Source organism: Gossypium hirsutum, chromosome D08 (assembly GCF_007990345.1).
Source record: "Gossypium hirsutum isolate 1008001.06 chromosome D08, Gossypium_hirsutum_v2.1, whole genome shotgun sequence".
Classification (NCBI taxonomy): domain Eukaryota; kingdom Viridiplantae; phylum Streptophyta; class Magnoliopsida; order Malvales; family Malvaceae; genus Gossypium; species Gossypium hirsutum.
In genome coordinates, this window is record NC_053444.1 from 34,207,613 (window position 1) to 34,227,375 (window position 19,763).

The 19,763-nt window shown below is 34.9% G+C and overlaps 3 non-coding genes across 3 annotated transcripts; 2 read left to right on the top strand and 1 right to left on the bottom strand.

Moving 5' to 3' along the window:
• The first annotated feature begins 1,068 nt into the window (after positions 1-1,068).
• On the top strand, positions 1,069-1,175 carry LOC121220420 (small nucleolar RNA R71). The gene has a single exon (XR_005917622.1). It is a non-coding gene; the product is annotated as a small nucleolar RNA R71 (small nucleolar RNA).
• Positions 1,176-8,679: 7,504 nt separating this feature from the next.
• On the top strand, positions 8,680-8,786 carry LOC121220523 (small nucleolar RNA R71). Its single transcript, XR_005917732.1, has one exon. It is a non-coding gene; the product is annotated as a small nucleolar RNA R71 (small nucleolar RNA).
• A 9,412-nt stretch (positions 8,787-18,198) lies between these two features.
• LOC121220669 (small nucleolar RNA R71) lies at positions 18,199-18,305 on the bottom strand. The gene has a single exon (XR_005917888.1). It is a non-coding gene; the product is annotated as a small nucleolar RNA R71 (small nucleolar RNA).
• Between the last annotated feature and the right edge of the window lie 1,458 nt (positions 18,306-19,763).

A 19,763-nucleotide genomic window follows, 5' to 3' on the forward strand; every position in this document is an offset into this window, starting at 1 on the left:
TGATGTGAAGTTGCTTGAGTACATCAAGGAACTTCTTGAATTCAATCTCCTGCTTCTGTTTCTAAAGTATTTGAAGGTAAGGTGGTGGTGGTTTCATTACTGGGACTATTTCTGGTTGATTCGTCTTCGGTAATTCTGCATCAACGACGTTGTTAGTTTATCAGAATTAGCTGGTCTTGACGTTACTTTGTTAGGTTTTGCAGATTCTGGTTCTAGTTAAACTGGAATTTCAACACTTGGTTGAACTTCATCTGAATCTTGAGCGTCAACTGGCTCCTTTTCAACTTCAACAATGTTGGGGTCTACTATCTTTTCACTCCTCAATGTCAACGCTTTACAATGTTCCTTCCCCAGATTTCTCAGATTCTCCGTGTTACTAGGTAGAGCACCTTATGGTTGATTCCTGAGTTCAGTAGCAAGCTCTCCAAATTCCTTAGAGTGGCGTCGTTTTTTGCCTTGTATGCCTTCAATAGATCCTCTAAGCTATTGGATGGTTCCGCTTGGGTTGGTTTCTGAACTTGTTAGGGGAAACTAGGCGGCTGAGTTGGTCTAGGTTAGGCATCAGTGTTACTGGTTCTAGCCTCTTGGTTACTCTAGGAAAAATTCAGGTGATTTCGGCATAATGAGTTATAAAAGTTGGATTGTAGTCCTTGCCTCCCTCAGTTTTGGTTTGGGTTACCAATGTAATATACGAATTTGGGGTTCGATGGACATTCTTCAAACAAATGTCCTTCTCCATAATACACACAGGCTATATTCTCAAATTGGTTAGGTGGTTGGGCTGCAAAACTGTTAGACCCATTAGTGGTAAGATTCTTAAGCATTGAGGATATTGAAGATACCTGAGATGTGAGTGGAGCATCCACTTTATGTATTCCACCGACTGGTCTTCCTGACGCTGCTCGATTGGTTGGCCATTGATAATTGTTGTTGGCAATCCTCTCAATAATTTCTTAAGCCTCATTATAAGACTTAAATAGGAGAGCGCCATTAGTAGAGGCATCCACTACCATCCTCATGTGAGTGTTGAGACCATTATAGAATGTCTCAAGTTGAATGCAATGTGAGATTCCATGATGAGGACACTTTCATAATAACTCTTTGTACCTTTCCCATGCCTTACACAGGGACTCATCATCCATTTGTTGGAAGGCAGTGATCTCATTCCTCAACTTGGCATTCTTCCTCGACGGGAAATACTTCATGAGGAATCTCTAAGCTAACTCTTGCCACGAAGAAATGGAGTTCGGTGGCAATGAGTTCAACCAGGCATGAGCTCTGTCCCTTAGCGAATATGGGAACAGCTTCAGTCGTAATGCATCTTCGGGTACTTCGGCTAACTTGAAAAAATGGCTCACTTCCATAAATAGTCTTAAGTGAAGATGTGGATCTTCAGTAGGCATCCCACTGAATTGGCCCATAGTCTGAAGCATCTAAAACATGACTGGCTTCAGCTCGAATTGTTGTGCCTTGATTTTGGGTCTCTGAATACCCGGATTAAGATCGTTAAACACTGGCATGGCATACTGTCGTAAAACTTTATCCCTATCATCAGCAATAAGGATAGGATTCTGAGCAAGGTTTGCTTCGTTTCCTTGATTCATATTCTCAAAGTTTATCTCTTCGGTCCTTCTCTGGTTCGCTTGTCTTCTTCGCTATCGAAAGGTTCGTTCTATTTCAGGGTCCACAGAGAGTAAGTCGATAATCTGGCCAATACTTATAAGCACCTGAAATAATCACAGAAAAATTAAGTAAATATTTAAACAGAAAAATAAATAAACCAAAATGTAAAAACTGATTCACAAATGATGGCTTTTTATTAAGACAGTCCCCGACAACGGCACCAAAAACTTGGAACGACGAAAATGTGCAAGTGTACACAATCGCAACAAGTAATAAATTGACAAGTAAATGTTGAGTTATCGTACCCACATGGACTGTAAAAAGGAATATTTATGAAATTAATGTTAAAACACTTTGGTGATGGAAAATATTTTTGTTTAAAGATGATTAAAAATTAAGGGCTAAAAACTAAGTAAAAAATTAAAAATAAAAAGATTCTAATGCACGATTTCAAATAAGGTTTACTCAGGATGATATAATTGTGTTGGATTAATTACATTCGTTTAACTCAGAATTATTAAACTTATGTTTATACTGCCATGAACAAATTCACGGCAACTCGGTAATTTGCTAACTACTGCTCGTACATACTTATTAAATTAATCAATCTCTTGAACATTTTTCAATGTCAATCCAAGCGATTAATCAATCTTCATAAGCATATAAAAGATCAAGTGAGGTAACAGAGTATTTCTACCTTGAAACAGTTTAATCACAATAATCTTGCAAGTTCTGCAAGGCATATGTATCGCCAAATACAATGCTAAATTAACTTTAGCTACCTTAGAAGAATAACAATGCACTAATTAAGTATTGTGTTGCCTAATTACAATTTCAATACGATTTAATAATTATTTCATTATTTATCTAACAATTAATAGTGCAAGAATAACTTAGGAATGATTTTACCTAATCAAGCATCTTACTGAGGCCTATAATATGACAAACACAATTTCAATAATTGAAGCTAGCAAAATATAATCAACGCAAAACAAATTAAAGTCAAGCTAAATTGATTAAAATAACCTTTTCAATAACATAAATAGTCATAAACATGTTTTTCAAAACAACAACGGAATTTAAAGAGATAAGCAACAAGAAGCAAATCTGGTGTTTCTCCGTGGCTTGACTGATTGCTCCGTTCTTCATTCTCCATTGTCCTTGGCTATCAAGATGGCTTATGAATACTTTAATTGCTACTCAATAATGGCTGATTAGGACCTCTTTCCCAATATAAGAAATCAGTACTTAAACAAAAGTGGAAATGGAAAGGAAAAGTTGAGAGAAAGTGAGAGAGGAGAAGAGAGAATGAGAGTGTGAGGGATGAGTTGAATGATCAAAAAGGGGTGGATTTTATAGCTGATTGTGGCTGCTAAAAATAGAAAATTCTATCAGCCAAAGAGATCCCCCTTGGCCGGCCACACACATGGCAAAGTTGAGAGATTCAACTTTGCTAAAAATAGCATAGGGAAAATCCATAAAGCCACAGTTTTTGGAGGGGTTTGAATGCAAGGTTGAAAGTTCTTCAAGGGCTTCTTTGCAAGCTTATTTAGTCAGCTAGATGCTGATTTGGGACAGAATATGGACGGTTCTGGGAAGCCCAATTGGTGGCTGGTTCGGCTCACTAGATTCGGTTCAACTAGACCCTTTTTTCCATAATTAATTAAGAATAATTTATTTAGCCCAAATTAAATTGGGAATAAATTAAAATTAATTTTATTATGAATTAACACACATTTTTGGACCGTCTTAGGCTGGAAATAAATTTTCATCGATGCTTCAAATTGCTTCTCGATTTTATTCTTCGAGCATTGTCTGCCGAGCCAATTTTCACCCTTTCTGCGAATATGTCGAAAATAGTCAAAATTAATCAAAATTAACTATAAAATTAAATAAACTTCATCATGTTAATATTTTTAACATAAGTTAATTATTCTATAAGATTTAATTATTTTTCGACAATAATTTAATCGAAATAACATGATTTTAAGTTAAAAAGGGCATGTAAAAACACATAAATTTTCGTGTTTCCAGCTGATGCACGAGTTCTCTTGCGAGGCATGATTAACCTGATCATAAGATGGTAAAAATTATTTTCTCAAAATTTTAATTAATATAAAATATTAATAATTCAATAAATTGAAAAAATTAGATAATTAAATTAAAATTTAGGAGAAAAATTTGTCTCACCACCTTTTTTGTAAAAATTAAGAGCTATTAATAAATATAATTTTGATTCAAAAGATGGAAAATTAAAAAAAGTTGAGGGGTTTTTCGCTAAGGATGGGTGAAAGGGTGATGTGTTGTTCGGGTATGCAAGGCAGCAGCGCGCAGCAGGGGATGGATGTGAGCAGCGTGAGGATCGTTGAGCAGGCCTGATGTGGGCACGCGAGAGGTGCTGTTGACTGATCAGTTGGGCGATGCTGTGGCTAAGGAATTGTTAGGAGGTTTCGGTACTTAAGGGTTTTGGTGTTTTTGGAAGGAATGGCGTATGAATGAAAATAAATAAGAATAGATGGGTGAAATTTATAGTGAAAGGAGTAGGAGCTAGAGTAGAATTCTTAAAAATTCTAAGTTCTAATTCTACTCAAATTAAATAACAATTAATAATTAATATAGTGCATATTATATTATTATTTTCTATTAATTTATTAAGATAAAAACTTATCGAATAAAATATGATTAAATTAAAACTAATTTTAACTCTAAATAAAGCTGATAATAATTAATATATATTATAATAGATATAATTATATATTAATAATTATCATCTTTTCTTTTTTTCTTTTTCTATTGAACTAAAAACATTTATTTTTTATGCTGTTTGAAAATATTTACAAAAAGAGGCATCTAATTTTTAATATTTACAAAAAGAGCAACCAAATTTAAAAATAATTCAATTAAGTTCCCAGACTTAATGAAAATTCAAAATTGAGTTGCAACATAAAACTTGAATCAAAATTGACCCTTTTATTTGAAAAAAATAAAAATTCATTTTGTCATTTAGGGAATAATATCTTGGGAAATTATGTTAAAATCAATTCCTAGAAAAGATTGGAGAGGTCACAAGCGGTCCCGCTTAAGTTCCAATCTTCTAGACAATTTATTTAAACATACTAATCCCGAAAATATACCCTAAATCATTTATTCAAACAGAAGAATAAGAAAAATTTAATATCTGATCAAATGAACGAGATTTGATTTCGTTCAATTTTATCTCCCCAGTAATGTTTCAAGCGTTGAGCATTAACCCGAAAATTACCTCCCTTACCTTAAAGTTCAACAAGTCCGTATGGATAGATTCGATGAATCATAAATGGATCAGACCAACGTGATTTTAACTTACTTGGAAAGAACCTTAATCTGGAATTGAATAACAAGACTTGCTGACCTGCTTCAAATTCTCATACTCGAATGTGCTTGTCATGCCATTTCTTTTAATGATAGTACTTCACATCGTGAAGAAACTTTTTCTTTTGATGATACGTCTTATCAATCGGCATCAAACCACAAGCTAAAAAGTTAGCAATATCAGCAAACCAAGGGGTATTATAGACATGATTTACCTTCAGTATGTGTTCATCTAGAAACGTCTCTCGAATTGGTATAAGAGGAGAGTTCCCTTCTTACAGCTCCAATCTGGACAAGTGGTCTGCTACTTGGTTTTCCACTCCCTTTCGATCTTGAATTTCTAGATCGAACTCTTAAAGTAGAAGTACCCATCGGATTAGTCTTGGCTTAGCATCTTTCTTGGCAAGTAAATACTTAATTACCGAGTGGTCCATATAAATAATCACTTTGGTACCTACAAGATAAGATCGAAACTTGTCAAAAGCAAACACAATAGCAAGTAACACTTTTTCTGTTACCGTGTAATTCAGTTGAGCTCCTGTCAGAGTCTGACTCGCATAGTGGATGGGATGAAAAATTTTCTTCCTTCGCTGACCCATGACAGCTCTGATCGCGAAGTCACTTGCGTCACACATCAATTCAAATGGCAAATCCTAATCTGGTGTGACTATTATGGGTGCCGAGACTGACCGACTCTTCAAATCATTGAAAGCTCTTAGGCAGTCCTTATCAAATTTAAATGTCGTGTCCTTCTCTAATAATTTGCATAAGGGTTTAGCAGCTTTGGAGAGTCCTTGATGAATCTTCAATTGAAATCGGCGTGGCCCAAAAAGCTCCTAACACCCTTTACAGATATTAGAGGTGGGAGTTTCTCAATAACATTTACCTTTGCTTTATCTACCTCGATTCCATGTCTTATTATTCGATGCCCTAGAATAATACCTTCTCGTACTATGAAATGGAACTTTTCCCAGTTAAGTACAAGGTTTGTTTCTTCCCATCGCCTCAGTACCTTGGCTAGATTGGCCAGGCAATTATGATATGCATCTTTGAATACTAAAAAATCATCCATAAAAAATTCCAAATATTTCTCAACTGCATCAGAAAAATAGACATCATACATCTTTGAAATGTAGTAGGTGCATTACATAAACCAAATGACATGCACCTAAATGCAAATGTACCATATGGGCAGGTGAATGTTGCATGTGTTGATCTTCTGGTGCTACTATAATCTGATTATACCCCTAGTATCCATCAAGAAAATAGTAATAGTCTCGCCCTACGAGTCTATCTGGCATCTGGTCCAAAAACGGCAAAAGAAAGTGATTTTTTTCTAGTTGCCTTGTTGAGCTTCCGATAATCGATGCAAATTGTCCATCCCGTAACCGTTCTAGTCGGTGTCAACTCGTTATTCTCATTTTCAAAGATTGTGATACCTCTTTTTTTTAGCACGCATTGGATCGGACTTACCCATGAACTATCTAATATAGGGTAAATTATACCCGCATCTAACCACTTGATGATTTCTTTCTCGACTACATCCTTCATGATAGGGTTTAGTCTTCGTTGTCCATCAATCGTCCCTTTTTCACCATCTTCTAAGATAATCTGGTGCATGCATACAGATGGACTAATTCTACGAATATCGGCTATGGTCCATCCGATAGCCTTCTTGAATTATTTCAACACCAAGATGAGTTTCCCTTCTTGTTTAGTAGTTAATTCTACTGAAACAATCACAGGCAGAGTAAAAGAGTTACCTAAATAAACATATTTCAAATGTGAAGGAAGTACCTTCAGTTCTAATTTAGGTGGCTTCTCGATTGATGCTTTTGGTTGGGCTTAATCCCTTTTCTCTAACTCCAAAGTTCAAACCAAAATTATGGATTAAATCCCCTTTGATTAGCTTCTAACAAAGCTAAGTAGTCATCCTCCTCTTCCTCATTTGGAGGATCTGATGTCAAAATTTGTTCCAATGGGTCCTCAACATAATTGAGTTCCTTCTCCATAATTAAATCCTCTAAATCAGACACTACAGAACAATCATTCATTGTGTCAGGAAATCACATGGACTTAAAAACGTTAAATATTACATGATCATCTTGAACACGCATAGTAAGCATGTCTTTCTGCACATCAATAAGGGTCCTTCCGGTTGCTAAGAATTGTCTTCCTAGGATGATTGGCACCTCTTTGTCTGCTGCAAAGTCTAGAATCACAAAGTCAGCTAGAAAGATAAATTTGTCTACACGTACCAATACGTCCTCGATTTTTCCTTCTAGATGTGCTAAGGATCGATCTGCTAATTGAAGTGTAACCGTAGTAGGTCTAACTTCACCTATCCCCAAATTTCTAAATATTGACATGGGCATCAAGTTAATACTCGCACCAAAGTCACATAGTGCCTTACAACAATATGTTGCTCCAATATTGCAAGGTATGGTAAAACATCCAGGATTCTTCAATTTTGGGGGTAGTTTGTCTTGAAGATATGCACGACATTCCTTCGTTAGGGTTACCGTCTCAAATTCTCCAAGCCTTCGATTTTTAGACAGGATATCCTTCATAAATTTAACGTAGTTCAGCATTTGTTCAAGTGCTTCAACCAACGGGATGATGATATGAAGTTGCTTGAGTATGTTTAGGAACTTTTTGAATTGAATTTCCTAGTTCTGCTTCTGAAGCCTTTGAAGGTAGGGTGGTGGAGGTTTCTTTACTAGAACTGGTTGATTCATTTTCTGTGGCAATTCTGCATCTAACGGAGTTATTAGTTGATCAGAATTAGTTGGTTCAGAAGTTACCTTGACAAATTTTACAGATTAAATTTTTGGTGAAATTGGAATTTCAACACTCGATTGAACTTCCTCTAAGTCTTGAGCGTCAGCTGGCTTCTTGTCAACTTCGACAGAATTCGGCTCTAAAGTCTTTCCACTCCTCAATGTTAACGCATTAAAATGGTCCCTCCTTGGATTCCACGGATTCTTCGTATCACTAGGAAAAGCACCATGTGGTCAGTTTCTAAGTTCAGTTGCAAGCTAGCCCACTTGATTCTCCAAATTCCTTAGAGAGGCATCATTTTTCGCCATTTATGCCTTCAATAGATTCTCTAGGCTATTGGATGGTTCAGCTTGGGTTAGTTTCTGAGCTTGTTAGGAAAAACTAGATGGCTGGGTCGATCTAGGTTGGACATAATTGTTACTGGTTCCTGCCTCATGGTTACTCTAGGAAAAATTCGGGTGGTTTTGCCATGATGGGTAATAGAAATTGGATTGCAGCCCTTGCCTTCCTTGATTTTGGTTCTGGTTACCTATGTAATACACAGATTCTGGGTTCGATGGACATTCTTCGAACAAATGTCCTTCCCTATAATAAACACAGGCTACATTTTCAAATTGATTCAGTGGCTATGTTGTAAAATTATTACACCCATTAGTAGTAATATTTTTTAACATTGAGGATACTGATGATACTTGAGATGCGAGTGAAATAAGAGCATCTACTTCATGTATTCCAGTGGCTCATCTTCTTGACACTGCTCAATTGGTTGGCCATTGATAATTTTTGTTGGCAATCCTCTCAATGATTTCATAAGCCTCATTATAAGACTTAGAAAGGAGAGCACCATTAGTAGAAGCGTCCACTACCATCCTCGTGTGAGCATTGAGACCATTATAAAATGTCTCAAGTTGTATGCAATGTGGGATTCTGTGATGAGGGCACTTTCATAATAATTTTTTGTACCTTTCCCATGCCTCATACAATGACTCATAATCCATTTGTTGGAAACCAGTGATCTCGTTCCTCAACTTAGCCTCTTGCTAGGCGGGAAATACTTCATAAGGAATTTTTCTACTAACTCTTGCCATGTTGAAATTGAGTTTGGTGTTAATGAGTTCAACCAAGCTCGAGCTCTGTCCCTTAGTGAATATGGGAACAACTTCAATCGTAATGCATCTTCGGGTCAAAGCACCACAGTCACCATAGACAGAATGTATCTGATACATTCTATTGTCAAGGATTGAAAATTTGGTGTAAGTGCAATACTTCATAAGAAATAGTTGATTGCACTGCAAGGCAGGCTGGGATCTTATTTTTCCCATCACTAGTGATGTTATTGTGCCAACAAAGAGGAATCGTGTCTCGTGCTGGTGAGGAAGTCTTGGAAAATAAAGGCCCAATCAATGAAGCCTCTGTAGAAAGAATGACTCGAGGCAAAGACATACCGATATTGAAGAAGGTGGAAACCAGCAAGATAAGATAGGGCAAAGCCAAAGTCAAAAGAAACGGAAAAAATCTGAATGTAGAGACATCATTATTGTAAAAACTGAAAGATGTCGAAAAATGATCAATTCGATCAACAATAGGCATATCAGGCTTGCCGCTAAAATTGAAGATATGGAGAAATCCTAGAATTTGTTTTATGCTTATACTAGAGCCTGAAACAGTTCTATTGTAGCCACATTAGGTCAACTGAGCCCATCCCTACTACCAGAATTCCCTGTGTTTCCACCAATCATTCCCAATTATAACCCCTTTTCCTCAGATGACAACTTAGAAGATTGAGATAGATCGGTGGCACCCTCACCCATTGTCATGGTCTCTGATACTGAGAAAGAAGAGTAATCTAGGGACATTGAAGAATGCCTGCGAAAGATTGATAGCTTGTTTAAGGGAGGTATTTTTGTTGATCAAGAGGACACTGTTGTTGAAGAGGAAGTTGTTGCAGAAGAGAAAGTTATTGCTAAAGAAGAAGAAGTTGCTGACAATGAAAAAGAAAATAGAATAATAAGATTCTATTGAGAAGATTGTCACTGCACCCAAGTCTGTGGGTGCAAATATTCATAATTTGGAGCGAACTAGAGAGAGACCAGCGAAAGTTGCTGAGGTAACCAATGATGAGCAATGTAATTCATTGGCAATAATGGTTTACACTGGACCACTCCAAGTGGCCTCTCTTACAAAGATAGCAACCGATGATGTCAAGGCTGAGACGGGCACTGAGGAGCAATCCAAAGATCGTGCAAAGCCTAAAGAAAAGAAAAAAAAGCGCTCTAAGGATAAAAAATAAAAGAATGAGGAGAAGAAAAGGAGGAGAAAGAAACATCATGCAGTCACATTGACAGTGGCGGATAACTAAGTTAGTTTATTTTAAGCTTTAATTATAGTATTCATGCATTTCATGTAGCTATAGGTTTTATTTTGATAAGTATATATTGTAATTACATTTTTATTGTCATTACATTTTCATGTTCGTGCAATGGGGACAATGCGAACTTTAAGCTTGGGGGAATGCACATGGGGCTTGGAAATACACCCACATTTCAAAATTTTTGATTTTGGAAATGAAGCATGAAAGGTTTAATCATAGTTAATGAAAATTGTTCAAAAAAATTTTTGTTACATTCGATGCTTAATTCTTGAATCATATAAATTATCAATAAATGAGTTGGATAAATTTGACAGATGGTTGCAGCTTCAATTCTTTGATGAATGGATTAGGTTGCATTAGTAATGGATGACTACCATCATCCCTTAAATCTGGAATGAATCTGCTTTTTACAGCTGATTATATATGTATATATAGTTATAAAGTAGAGACACATAAAAGTGGGTGTAGTATGGAATGTTAAAAAAGGAACACTCCAATACAAGCGTTAGAAAAATCAACCTAGCTAAAGGCTATCACTATATGAGTGTGTGTAGGTGCAATTACGTATTCCCTAGGGGTTTGTTGCACCCCATCGTTACTTCTCAAGAACAAGGGTATAGTAATGCAACGATATCCCTTATTCCAAAAAAAATGTATATAAATACTTAGTATTGTACAATAAATGTTGCAATGGTAGATAGAACTAAGGGTTTAAAGCATGATGCTAGCATTGATGAAATTTCATCCTTATTCATTCATGCTTATGAATTTTTGATGCAACATTCTTTCATCTAAATGGGATTCCTCCATTGGGAATTTAAAGGGTTCAAGTTGCTAGAATGATCATTTGCCTTAGAAAAATTTTTGTAGCCTTGCTAGTTTCTGTTTTACTTGAGGATAAGTAAAAACTCAAGTTTGGGGTGTGATAGCACAATAAAGAACATAGGTTTTTCCCCTTTCCCATTTAGTTATCCTTATCATACATTTTACCATTTTTAGTTTAGTAAATTGCATTTTATAACTCAGCGAATCCTGGCCTACTTTATCTTTAATTTTGCTATCTTATTGCATTAATGTCGATGCATGAGGTAATTCTAGATTGCGTCTAGAATTGTCACCGCACCTAACAGATGCTCGAAATGCCGCTACAAAGTTAATTCTTGATTTCGTCCAGAATTTTCGCCGCACCTAACAGCTTTCCAACTAAGAACCAAAACTGTGTGAGCTTTTTAGTCTGGTATAATCAACCTGTACGTACAAGGATAGAATAATTTTCGGGAAATGACACTTGTACTGTGGAGGAGGACATAAATGGTGGACGTGAGAAGAAATATGTGGCTCTTTTAGCTTTTTTTTAGATCATCATTTTCATTATCCTACATTAAAGCTTGGGGCCATGGCAGCTTAAGTTTCTCACGAGTGAGCCAACGTGAAAACAAAATGTAGACTAGCTCCTAATGAGGAACAAAATGTAGACTAGCTCCTAATGAGGAGACCTAAGTGTGCGACAAGAGGGAATAGAGAGATTCAATCGAGTTGTCTAGGGATAGTATTCTCCAGTCGATTCTTTCTTATTTCTTTCTAAATGCTGATGATTACTCTCTGATTTTTTATTGAATGTAAGTACTGATGAATTCTTGGTGAAATGTTATCTTATCTAATCTTACTTTTATTGTTTAATCTTGGGGTTTGAATATTTTTTAACGCGAATGTGTTATTGCAGTCACTAAAACTGGAAAGTGTAGTGACAGTTTGAGCAAACAAGCATTTAAACGAAATTTGAGTGAGGATTAGAGGAATTTAGTCCACTTGTTCTTAATAGTGTCATATTGCCATCATCGGAAGGTGAGGTTAATATGCATGTTCAAGTCTCTAATTAAATAGAGAAGTGATGCTGGGTAAGATATACATTGAATTTTATTGCTTCGACAATCACCTATACTTTTGTACCTTGTGAGCACTTCGTATTCTGCTAAAGATTCATGTTGGGGATTGGAACGACGGAAATGTGCAAGTATACACAATCGCAACAAGTAATAAAGTGACAAGTAAATGTCGAGTTATCGTACCTACAGGGACCGTGAAAAGAATTATATATGAATGTTATTTAAAACACTTTGGTGAAGAAAAATATTTTATTTGAAGAGGGTGATTAAAAACTAAGATTTTAAACTAAGTAAACTAAATAAATAAATCTCAAATGCACGATTTCAAAATATGATTTTAATCAAGCTAACATCATTGTGTTAGATTAACTACATTTCTTAACTTATAATTATTAAACTCATGTTTACATTGCTACAAATAAGTTCACGACAACTCAGTAATTTGCTAACTTAAGAACATACTCACCTACCAAAATCCATATATCTCTTGACTATATCCCTATGTCAATTCAACTAATTAAACAAATCTTAATAGGCAAATATGTTATTGCACATACATACATATTAAATCAAAATAATATCTTATACATATCCTTATGTCAATTCAAACAATTAACTCGATTTAATAAGCACATAAAAGACTATGTGAGGTAACAAAGTATCCTTACCTTGAAACAATTTAATCACAATAATCTTGCAAGTTATGCAAGGCAAATGTATCGTTAGATACCGTTGCTAATCTAACCCTCAGCTACCTTAGATGATTAAACATGCAGTGATTAAGTACTGTGCCCATTAATGACAATTTCAATCCATTTAAATAATTAATTCATTAGTTACCTAACAATTGTAATGCAAGAATAACTTAGTCATGATTTTACTTAATCAAGCATCTTACTGAGGCCTATAACAACAAAACACAATTTTAATAATTTTAACAAATGAAATGCAATAAACCTAACACGAATTAAATTCAAGCTAAATTGATTAAATTAACCATACCAACAACATAAATATTCATAGATATGTTCAGCATAACAACAACAAAAATTAAACAGATAGGGAACAAGAATCAAATCCAGTATTTTTTTGTGCCTTGACTAGTTACTCCATTCTTCCTTCTCCGTTGTCCTCGTTGACCAAGGCTACTATGAACACTTAATTTTTGCTCCAAATAGCTGATGAATTCCCCTTTCCAAGAGGAGAAATCGATAAGAGAGCATGGGAATTTTGGAATGGAAAAGAAGAGAGAAAGTGGAGAGAAGAGAGGAAAGATGTGAATGTTTGAGGTATGTTTTAAAATGACCAGCCTAAGGGGGTTTTTATAGTTGCGGAGGGCTACTAAAGATAGCTAAAATTATCAGCCAAATAGCCCTCCCTTGGCCGGCCACACATGTGGCAAGGTTGATGCTTTTAACTTTACTAATTTAGGCTTGGGGCAAATCTGTAAAGCCACCAATTGTGGAGGGGTTTGAATGCAACTTGAACAAGTCTTCAAGGGCCTCTTTGCAAGCTTAAATAATCAGATAATAAGTTGTTTTGGGTCAGCTCTTGTGACAGTTTTTGGGCTGTCAATTTCTTGGTCGGTTCGGTTCACACTCGGTTTAGTTCAACTGGACCACTTTTTCATCATTAATTAATAATAATTTATTAACCCAAATTAAATTGGATATAAATTAAAATTAATTATATTATTAATTAATACATATAATTTTGGACCGTCTTAGGCTGAAATTTAGTTCACCTCGATACTTCAAACTGCTTCTCGGTTTAGTGCTTCTAGTAGTGTCTACTAAGCCATTTTTCGCCATTTGTGCAAATTTGTCGAAAATAACCAAAATTCATCAAAATTAGTTATAAAATTAACTAAAATTCAACATGTTCATATTTTAAGTGCAATTTAATTATTTTTTAAAAAATAATTATTTTTTCGACAAGAATTTTATCGAAACTGTATGATTTTAAGTTAAAAAAGGTATGAAAAATGTGTAAATTTCCGTGTTTCCACACCCCAAACTTAATTCATTGCTCGTCCCGAGTAATGCATGAATTAAAAAGAATTACTCAAAAAACACCTTTGAAAAGTTCCTTCCGAATAACATTCTTCCCAGAATTATGAATTTAATATACTTATGCTCAAAAATAAGAAATTTTATAGTTATTCTACTTAAGTATACATATCATTCAAATTAATCTCAACAACTATTATGATAGCACAATTAGACTAAACGCTTCCTTAACAAGACCTGTTAACCCTTACCAATTTGATTTTATTTCCTTATTCAAGATTAAGCTGCAATCATTAAGTTTAACTTATGTCTTCATATGTTGAACATAGCAATTTCTCTCCACTAATGTAGGTAGCATAGAAAACTTGAATCAATAGGTCTTTAAAAAGGTTATAACATAGCTAGGCTAGAGGTAGGTAAAAGATAGATAAATTTAGGCTTTTAAACCCTAGACTCAACTTCAATCGGACATTTGGAATAATTTCCCTCAATACACCAGCTTACTTTGCTTTCACATGCTCATTTGTACATCTATTTTCTTTCAAGTACATGTGCTCTTTTTTTTTAGCATTTTACTGTATGTACTACAATTTTTAGAGCATTTGATACTTCTTTCAACTCCCTCAAAATTATTTTCAAAGAATATTCTGAATAGTACTAGGTCTAGTGTTTGGGACAATTTAAAGATAATTAAGAGAGAAGTAATGGCTAAATATTGTAGGGGTTCAAATAAAATTAGGCCGTATAGTCTCATAGTTGGGTTTCAAAGGATAAAATTTCATCAAGGTTAGGTTGAAAGGCTCAAGCGGTCTAAACAAGAGTTGCCTAAATCATTTTCAACATTCCATGCTTCTTAGGATTTCGCCTCAAGAAACTACTAAGCCAATTCTAGAGACTTAAACTTTCATGCATGCCTACCTTTCTTAAGGAACTAACAATTTTATGGTACAATTTACATGCTTTATTAAAAATACATTTAGATCATTATTCAACTAACATAACAATTTATTGAAATAATAAAACTTTATTTATACTGAAGTTTAGCATACTTAACAAAATTTAAAATTATTGAACAAAATATATCCTAATCATAATTAAAAGAACTATTTATTCTGAGTGGAAATAATTTAAATTTTTCGGTCTCGTACTTAAAATGAACAATGTCCTCATTGTTTAAAACGAATCGATACTATACACCAAGTAGGATTCTAGAAAAGAGTAGGCTAGTCAATTTGACTGCTTAAGTACCAAGCTCTTTCTAAATCCAATCCTAGACATGTATATATCTATTGCCACACTTTATACTTCGCGACTTGTTCAATTTTATTAATGATTTCCATCTCTTGTTTTATTATGCAAAAATTCCTAATTAACTGTATCCTAAAATAACCTAAGAACATAAATGAAATAAAGTCGAGATCCCCCTTTATTTATGTGCAGATCCTTCCGAATTCGACTCATCTTTTGCTCCATCATTATTGTCTTTGCATGAATCACTTCGCTCCTTTTTCGATATTGGGCTCCATGGTTCAAATATGTAATCTGGAAACTCAGACACAAAAATAAATGGGCCATTGTAAATTTTTGTAAGAGCACTTCTCATCGAGTTATCCCTTATTTTTGAGTATTTCCAGAAAGCTTGTTGCTGCCACTGCATATGTTGCATTATGTCCATTGTAAATGAAAATATATATAGGATTTTTCCGATATAATTCATCACCTTTTTACTTAAATTTGTTGTTAAAACCAAGTAATTATTTAATAAATTAATGAAATGTGTGAAAATATGAAATTAGGACATAGAAATTGTTAAGATGTTATTTTATGTTTTATTATATAGTGTTCATGCATAAAATGGTTTATTTTATATTAATTTAAGCATATTATATTTTTAAGCTATGAAGTTGGCCATGCATGATTAAATTAAATAGTAAAATATAATGTTATATTTTAATAATTCATTTTAAGTACTTCATTAATAAAATTGGGTTCAATTAATTAAGTAAATTGATTAATTAAAGTGGTTAAATTAATTCATTTGGTCCTCTAAACTATCTACTATTTTTGACAGGTCTGAGAGTTTTCTTCTAATTGCAAAACCATCCAAAGTGAGGACCAAATCAACCCAATTTTTGGCTGCACATGGCTGATTATAAACCAAGTTTTGGTTTAATTATACAAGGCCCTTAAAGAGTTGATGAAATTAGAGATTTACATGAATATTTGTTGGAAACCGAGTTTTAGTCTTGAGTTGTTGTAGCATTCAAATTGACCAAAAACCAAGGAAAATCAGTCACATTTCCTCAATTCATGGCCGGCCACTTTTGGAGAAGGTTTAAAAGGATGGGCACTCCTAATTTTAGCAAACTAACTCCCTTGCCTCACCTATAATAAGAGCTCATTTCTCACTTCATCCCTCTTCCCTCTCATCTCTCATCCTCTCTCTCAACTCTCTTAGCTCTCACACCTATCATCATCCTTGCATAAAAATTTTAGCAAATTAGCCTCTTAAAGAGCCCTTGTTTAGCCACCTTGGAGAGCCATCAGCAAAGGAACAACGCAAAGAAGCGAAGGAGCCTCGTCAGTCAGAGTCTTAGGTGACAGCCACTCTGAATTGGGTTTAATCTTTCTTTTCTTTAATTTAATTTAAAGATGTTTTCTATGAGTTCTTTATTCTTGTTTACAACAATGATAGCTTAATTTTATTTAAGCTAGGATGATTATTTTAATTAAATAATATTTATTTGCTTCATGCTTATAATGTTTGTGCCTCAATCGATCATGTTTTCAATTAAAATCAAGTCTGTATTTCATTCATACGTGATTGAAATGCACCTGAATTAGCTGAGTGATCTTAACCAGACGACGGCTAATGGACGCATAATTGAAATGTGGATGCTCAATTTAGATCCTAACCCGATTAAATTGTAGGTTGCATAACAACCCTAACCAGGCTCTGTTATTTGCATAGTTTTTAGATTTGTGTGATTAAATTGTTTCAAACCTAACACGTCCCTATTACCTCACACAAATGCTAAGAAACCCTTAGTAAATAAGGATCAGTAAAATGCGTATTTACTAAGTAAAGGATTTTGAAAGGACCTAATTTGGTTTCGAAACTCATGAAAGATCGAGTTACCATGGAATGTTTTTCCGAATATTATTAAGCATGATGATAATAAATTAAGTTTAATTAAAGTAATTGTCCTACTTTATTTATGTTATAATTGTTGCAAATTGTGTTAAATTTTGCTAAAATCTATTTCTTTCATAAAGTCTACATATTAGGATAATTTACATTAGGGATCATTGCATCTAGTTTATACCACTTCTCAACTATATTTTGTTTTTATTTTTCAAATTGTTAATATAATTTTACAAATTAAGTTATTTAGCACAAATACAATCCATATGGAGACAATAACTTGATACTTACTTATTACTTGATAACGACTGTGTACACTTGCACAAACCCGAGCATTACAAGTTTTTGGCTTCGTTGCCGGGGATTGTCAACTATTGCCATAGTCATTTTTTTCTTGAAATTATTTATTTTCAATTTGATTTATTTCTAAAATTATTAACTTATTCTTTTTAATTTTTGTGATTTTCTTCTCAGGTGCTTATGAGCATAGATCGAATTATCAATTTACTCCCTTTAGACCCTAAAATTGAGCGAAGTTTCAGACAAAGAAGACATGAACGAACTACTCAAAGAGAAGTCGAGATGGACCTTGGAAATTAGAATCAAGACCAAGGTAATGAAGCCGATGATGTACGAAATCCTATCCTCATTACCGATGATAGGGATCAATGCATCAGACAATATGCTTTGCCACTTTTTAGCAAGTTAAATATAGGAATTAGAAGGCCAGATATTGAGGTAACCCATTTTGAATTGAAACAAGTGATGTTTCAAATGCTACAAACGGTGGGCCAATTTAGTGGTATGCCCAAGGAAGATCCACATCTCCACCTTCGATTGTTTATGGAGGTGGGTGATTCATTCAAGATAGCCGGTGTGACTGAAGATGCACTGAGGTTGAAGTTGTTTCCATACTCGGTGCGAGATCGAGCACGAGCATGGCTCAATTCATTGCCACCAATTTCCATATCTACATGGCAAGAATTAGCAGAAGGATTTTTGGTTAAGTATTTCCCACCTAGCAAAAATGCTAAGTTGAGGAACGAGATCACAAATTTCTAGCAACTGGATGATGGGTCTTTGTATGAGGCTTGGGAGCGATTCAAGGAGTTACTTCATAAGTGTCCTCACCATGGGATTCCTCATTGTATCCAGTTGGAGACATTCTATAATAGTCTCAATGCACATAAAAGATCGATGGTAGATGCTTCCACGAATGGTGCAATTTTGTCTAAGTCTTATAATGAGGCTTATGAGATCATCAAGAGGATCGCAAGTAATAACTATCAATGGCCAACAAATCGAACAGCTTCAGGAAGATGTGTAGCCAGAGTTCATGAAGTTGACTCCCTCACTTCATTATCAGCTCAGGTATTATCTATTTCCTCTATGTTAAAACAGTTAATCGCTAATAGTACTAATAATTTTGCAGATCAGCCACCAAGCCCGTTTGAAATAATTTCCTATGTGTACTGTAGGGAAGGTCATTCTTTTGAGAATTTTCCCTCAAATCCTGAGTCAATTTACTATGTGAGGAACCAATATCACAATAGGAGTGGACAAGGACCCCAGTCCAACTTCTACAATCCTTCATGGCATAATCATCTTACCTTTTCTTGGAGCAACCAAGGAAATGGACCGAACAATAACTTATTGCAGCAAAGACCCAACCAATCTCAAAGGTTTAATCAGAAAGCTCTAAAACCACCTCAAGCTAAGGCATTGAACAGTTTGGAGAACATGTTGAAAGCGTACATGGAAAAGAATGACGCTTTGATCCAAAGCCAAGCAGCAACACTGAAAATTTGGAAAACCAAATGGGTCAGTTGGCTACGGAGCTTCGTAATAGACCGCAAGGAACCTTGCCGATCGATACTAAGACTCTAAGAAATTTGGGTAAAGAACATATTAAGGCAGTGGCATTGCAAAGTGGAAAGACTTTGGAACCTCGATTGATTTATATTGATGATGAGCATGTTGAAAAGGAGGAAAGTCAACCAGCTGTTGAAGTTCCTACACCAAAGGAATCAAAGTCTGCAAAGTCTAACAAGGTAAACCCTGACGTAGTGAATTCAGATATTTTAACATCTTCTTTGGATGTAGATTTACCTACTCAGAAAAGGTGTCTGGTTCAACCGAAAGTTCCATCACCTCCATATCCACAAAGATTGCAGCAACACAAGCAGAAACAAGAGGTGTAATTCAAGAAGTTTTTAGATGTTCTGAAGCAGTTACACATCAATATTCCATTGGTGGAGGCTTTAAAAAAATGCCAAATTATGTTAAGTTTATGAAGGATATACTATCCAAGAAAAAATGATTGAGTATGAGACTATTGCTTTGACAAAGGAGTGCAGTGCGTTCCTGTAAAACAAACTGCCACCAAAATTGAAAGACCTAGGAAGCTTTACTATACCCTGTAACATTGGCGAATCTTACTGTGGTACAGCTTTATGTGACTTAGGAGCGAGTATCAACTTGATGCCTAAGTCTATTTTCAAGATGTTAGGAATAGGTAAAGTAAGACTTACAACTGTGACGCTTTAGCTAGCGGATCGATTTTTAGCATATCCCGAAGGAAAGATCGAGGATGTTTT